Here is a 6,055-nt window from a genome sequence, read left to right as displayed (position 1 = left end):
TCTTCAACAAAGTGGCCAAATGTGCTTGCTGGAAGAAAGATAGCCTCATCAAGAAATAGTGTGGACAAACTGGCTTTCTATATGACAAAAACTAAAACTTGACCAAATTCTAACACCATGCACTATGCTAAAGTCAAACTAGATTAAAGATCTAAACACTAAATTAGAAACAGTTAATATCCCCAAAGAGAAAGTAGGAGGAACTCTTTAAGATATAGGGGCAGGCAATGAGTTCATGAACAAAAATCATATCACATGGGTAATAATTGAAAGAATTAACAACTGGGAATTCTTCTTTATGGGAAGTTTTCACACGTCAAAAAAAAATTACCAACAAAGTGAAAAGACAATCTATAAATTTGGAAAAAAAAACTTAATTAATAAGCACTCAGACAAAGGTCTGATCTCTAGAATTCATAATGAAGTAAAAAATATTAGGGCCAAAACGTTAAACACACAATCCAGAAATGAGCATCCGAGATGAACACGCACTTCTCAGTAGACGAAATTATAGAAGTGAATAAATATCTGAGAAAATGTTCCACATCAGTAGCCTTCCATGAAAAGCTAATTAAAATAACCCTGAGACACTATCTTACCCCAGAAAGAGTGGCTGTCATAAATAAATCAACCAAGAAATGTTGGAGACAGTGTGGTGAAAAAGGGGAATGTAGACTGGTGCAACCATTATGAATATCAGAATGGAGACTACTTAAAAAAGTAGATTGGAAATCCCATTCTAACCACCTGTCCCCCTACTGGAGATTTTCCCAAAGGAACTGAAAATGTCATATTATAGTTATATATGTGCACCTGTGTTTATAGCAGTACAACCTGTGATAGGGAAATCCTGGAAACAACAAAGATGCCCATCACCTGAGGAATGGATAAAAAAGATGTGGTATTTTTTTTTACAATGGAGTATTACTCAGGTATGAAGAATGATAAACTCAAAGCCTTTATATTAAAGTGGATGCCACTTGAAGATATACTCATAAGTGAAATAAACCAGACACACATGTGTAAATATCATATAGTCTCCCTAGTTTAAAAACTCAAAAGAAGAAATAAAAATAGAAATGTATAACACAATCAAAAGGAAAGAATTTAAAGATTAAACAATGAAGACAGGGCAAGGATAAAAGCTAGTGAATATGAGAGTGGTAAAGCCATAGATTTATATGCACACGATTAAGGCAATGCTCCTGAAAATCTTCAGTAGGTTTTTGAGACTAGCATTTAATTGGTGGGATTCTCACCCTGACTAACTATATATGCTGATGCCTCAGAAGTAAGCTACTGCTCTGAGGATAGCAATGTGTAATACTAGGGTCCTGCTTGGAATGCCTGCCATTCTGGTCTTCTAAATATGTACTGCATGTAATGTCATACCAGTTACTGCCATATTGTCTCTTGTTTAAATGTTCCCTTAAAAAACTATAATAAATGAAAACAAGAGACAAGAAGAACTTTCGTAGGACTGTCCTGCTACTATGCTATACACAATTAGATTTCTAAACTTCTATGTAAAAATATATAATTGTTTATTCCTATTTTTAAAGATATTTTTATCCTTGTTCCTTTTTTCATTCACACTCTGTAAGGATTTACAGTTTAACATTTCAATACTTGATTGTAAATACCTGTTCCATGTTATATCTAAGATGTCTGATATTCATAAAGTTAATGAGGTTATGATCAACTGCATATGTCACAGGGTAATAATATCATTAAGCTTTTCTTCTGGGGGGTTAAGAACTTAAGTTTGCAGACCAAAGATTTGAGAAAAAGAATGGTTGCAAGGAGATCCAACATTTTGGCCCTAGCCCCTCAAGGTCAGTAAGGACTCATGACACAAGAACCTGTAGTGTAACATTCTGTAACTCAGTGGTGTTCCAATTTTTCTGATGGAGGAGATTGATGAGCAATGGAAGAAAGTGATTGATGATATATAGTGTGCCTAAGGAGAGTCATCTGGAGAGAAAATCTCCTTTTAGGCTTTCACAGAAGGCAAATTGGTCAAGTAATGGCCGTGACTCATCCACATAGATTATAGTCACAAAGGATCTACGAACTGAGGTACAGGGTTTCAGGATAAATCCTGATGGGATTTGACAGACCTTTGGAGATATAAAAGTTACATTTCTTGTCATATAGATTTTGCCTTATCTTGGTCTTAAGTATCCAGCAGAAAATTATAAAAACAAAGTATAAAAAGTAAAGCCATATTAATATGCTGATCTCTAAAATCTCTAGTCAACAACTGGCATTAGCAGTCCTAAGGTTAACTCACTACTATTATGGACTACTGAATTCTATTGGATTACTTGGCTGAATTCACTCACCTACAATATTTAAATGACAAGGGAATACCCATGTCTGACGAAACTAAAAAACAAAAAACAAAACCAAAAACAAAACAAAACAAAAAACCAACCAAACAAACAAACAAAAAAAGAGATACTAATGAAAGACAAATTTGTTTCTGTACATACAAAAATAGTTAAGATGTATATACAGCAACTGTCTCTTAATTCAATGAGCAGAAATATTTGTACTAATATTGCTTGAACTGCATATCATGTCTGTTCCTTCTACTATGAATAACCATACGAAGACAACAATATGCAATGTATTGGTCAATGAAACCATCATACTAATTGGTTTTGAAACTGTCTTATTGCTATTTCTTTCTCAATAAAATTAATAAAAACAAGAGTGACACAAGAAAGAATCCTCCCCAGAGCCATAAGGAGGTGGAACCAATTCATTGCAGAATGATACACTCAAAAAATGAAAGTAATATAAACAAAGTTAATTATAATATTGCAAAAGCAGAACTGCCAAAACAGCCAGTGAGTTGCTTAATATGGAGAAACTCAAGCTAATATTCTCAGCATAGGGTCTTTGACTTGTCTATACTTTTAGGGGCAAGCTGATTCCTAAGTATAACTATTTCATCCATTTTTTATAGTCTAGGTCAGTAAGGATCTTAGCCTTTGTTTCTGGCGTGAGCCAATATTCTCAGGGTCTAACAGGCTAACATATCAAGCAACAGAGAGCAACTTCCATAAGTACACAATGTACTGTAAGCATGTGGCCACCTTTATCATCTTCACATTAGCCACCCAGTTCATGTTGCCTAACTACCCTAATCTGTCCTATAATAGCCTTCTGGTTCATAAATTTCTGGCAATTTTCATAATTATTTCTTGTGAACCTTATAATCTCATACAAAATGAACAAAATTAATTACAACTTGGACATTGACTTACATTTTATCATTTACATTCATTTGTTAAAGACAAAAATTACTTCTGCCTTGTCATATAAAAGAGTAAAATCTGTTAAAATGCTCACAATATAGTTCCTTTACATAGAGTCTACATGATTTCTTAACCCTGACTCCTGGCCAAACATAATTTCCTGTGTGTAATAAACCCCCCACTGGGCACTGTGTCCAGACTTTGTGCTCAAGCTCAGTATTCCCTTCTCCTTGGTTACATAGTGGGATGACAAGAAATGGGATTAGCAGGATCCTCCCCAACATTTAACCTTTTCTTATGCAGCAAAGTAGCACGGCAGGGTTCAGAGATTCAGTTATGTGGAAAAGGTTTTGTAAAGAGAAAATGTAAAAGGAAGGAGGCAGACATTAGGGGAAAAGCTAGATGGAATATTCTATATGAATTACATCCCTATTTCTCATGCACCCTCTTCAGAAGAATCTCCTTACTGTGAACTCTACCACCTTTGTGTAAAAAATATACTTGAATTGGCTTTCTGTCATTTATAAAGAGAATTCTTACTGAAAGATCCAGAACTATATATTATATCTAATATCTTGTGTTTTAACAAATGACTCAGGTAAATTCACCTTACATTGTATGTCAAAGCTCAAGAAAAGAATTTCAAGATAAATGTTTACAACTCAGAGGGAGATGGAACATGCCAATGTTTGAGCCCATTTAAAGTGCTCATTGAAGTTAAAGGCCCACCACTTGAGGCCCTTTGCATCGTGCTCCAGCCATGATATGTTAATTATTCATGATTAAGTAAGGGTGCTGCTTTGAGGAAATCATTGGACATATTTTATCTATATGTTAGAAGCCTAGATGAATTGCACAGACAATTCAATATCTAAAATTTTATGATAGCTGTGCAGAAAGAGAAATAAGTACAATATGATGCCACATTTGTAATTTTTAATGGATTCTTAAAAGACCAAAGAAAATCTGACAAAAGAAAATACTTTACATTGATGTCACTTCACCTCAATCACAAGAAATCATTGTCAAATACTCAGTTATTATTGTAACAATTCAACTAAATCAATCCTTACCCAGATATCCCACCATCCTCTGAAGTAGGACTTTCAAAAGTTGTGGTGCTATTTCATTCAAATTAAGAATTTCATGGGCTGGCCAAATAGCTCAGCAGATTAAGGCACCTGCAAGCAAGCACAGGGACCGGGGGTTCATTTCCTGCCCCTGCTATGCTGGCTCTGCCCCTGGGGCACACTAAAATGGTGATTGAGACTGGGCGTGGTGACACACCTCTATAATCCCAAATTTCAGGAGGCTGTAAACTGGCGAAGTACTATGGGTCTGATCTAGTAGTGAAATCCTGAACAAGCTGTAGACCCTTCCCTAAAACACAAAAAACAAAAAAAAAAAAACCAAAAATTTCATCTGTCTTCATGAGAGTTGGAAATGCACCATTTAATATGACTAATAAATAAGAGGAGAAAATAAATGGCAGACACATTTGAATACCTAATTGAGACTGTGATTAACTCTTGCACAACTGGCAGCACTCAGTTGTTTTGCAATAGTGATGATAACTGTGCTGGTGGACACAAGTGGAAGCCAGAAGGTGAAAAGAAGGAAACAAGGGTGAATTCATTGACATTCAGAGAATTCTTTATCCAGGACCAGAGAACATGGTCAGTATTGCACCTGCCTAGCAATACTGATGTGTTTTTATTAAAAGAGACAGACAGAGACAGAGACAAATACAGAGACAGAGATTTCACAATATCATAATATCTTTTGATGTCGCTTCTAATTTTAGTTCTGCCTAAACAATATAAATCATTTCACTTTTTTCCCCTGGATTTAGGCCAGGGTCAACAGAATCTATAGGGTCTCACTATATAGATCAGACTCATAGTGATTCTCTTGTTTTCAGCCTCCCAAGAGCTGGGATTACAGGTGAGCGCCACCATACCCAGTTTCAATGGCTGTCTCAGCGTGCTCAACATGCAGGAGCAGCACTGCATGCTGGGATTGAACCTGGCCACTGCGCTCTATCTAAGCAGGTGCTTTAGTTGGCTGAGTTATCAGGCCGACCCTCATTTTACAATTAACCTAGCTTTTCCTCAATTTAAAACTATGTATTGGATAAATTTCTCATTTATAAATGGAAATAATTATGAATGTAGATACATGTATAAATGCTAAAATTCCTGAATAATTGTTGTTATCATTATATGGATATTAAAAAATATCTGTAGTAGTGTTATAGACAAGCATAATCTTTTTCTATATTAAATTTAGTTTGACTAAATAAGTACAGAGCTTACAAAATGAAGTCAAATGTCACAAACTACCATGAAGACATGTTAGAATAATATGTTTTCATAAGTATACTTAAATCTATACCTGTCCTGTCTTTCTGTTCCTGGGATTCAGCTATCCAAAACCAACCTGCAGAGCACTTCTGAATTTGTCTTTAGAATTAAACACAAAGTACTCATTCCCATTCTGATTGTTTCTCGCTCTGATTGTTTATTCCTCCTCACACATCAAATCATCAGGAAAAGAAAATTTAATAATAATGACCATCACATAATGTTGCCAATTTCCAAATATGGACACTCACGTTTTTGCTTCTCCTTCTCCTTTCTCATGCTTTTCCCTTCTTGTTCTTTTGCTTTCTTCCTCTTCTTGTTCTTGTTGTTCTTGTTCTTGCTCTTCTTCTTGTTCTTCATGTTCTTGTTCTTGTTTTTGTTCTTCTTGTTCTTGTTCTTGTTTTTCTTCTTCTTCTTCTTCTTCTT

This window comes from Octodon degus, unplaced genomic scaffold, assembly GCF_000260255.1.
Source record: "Octodon degus isolate 3935 unplaced genomic scaffold, OctDeg1.0 scaffold00065, whole genome shotgun sequence".
Classification (NCBI taxonomy): Eukaryota; Metazoa; Chordata; class Mammalia; order Rodentia; family Octodontidae; genus Octodon; species Octodon degus.
The sequence above is the reverse complement of the archived record's forward strand: the minus strand, read 5'-3'. Positions refer to the sequence as shown.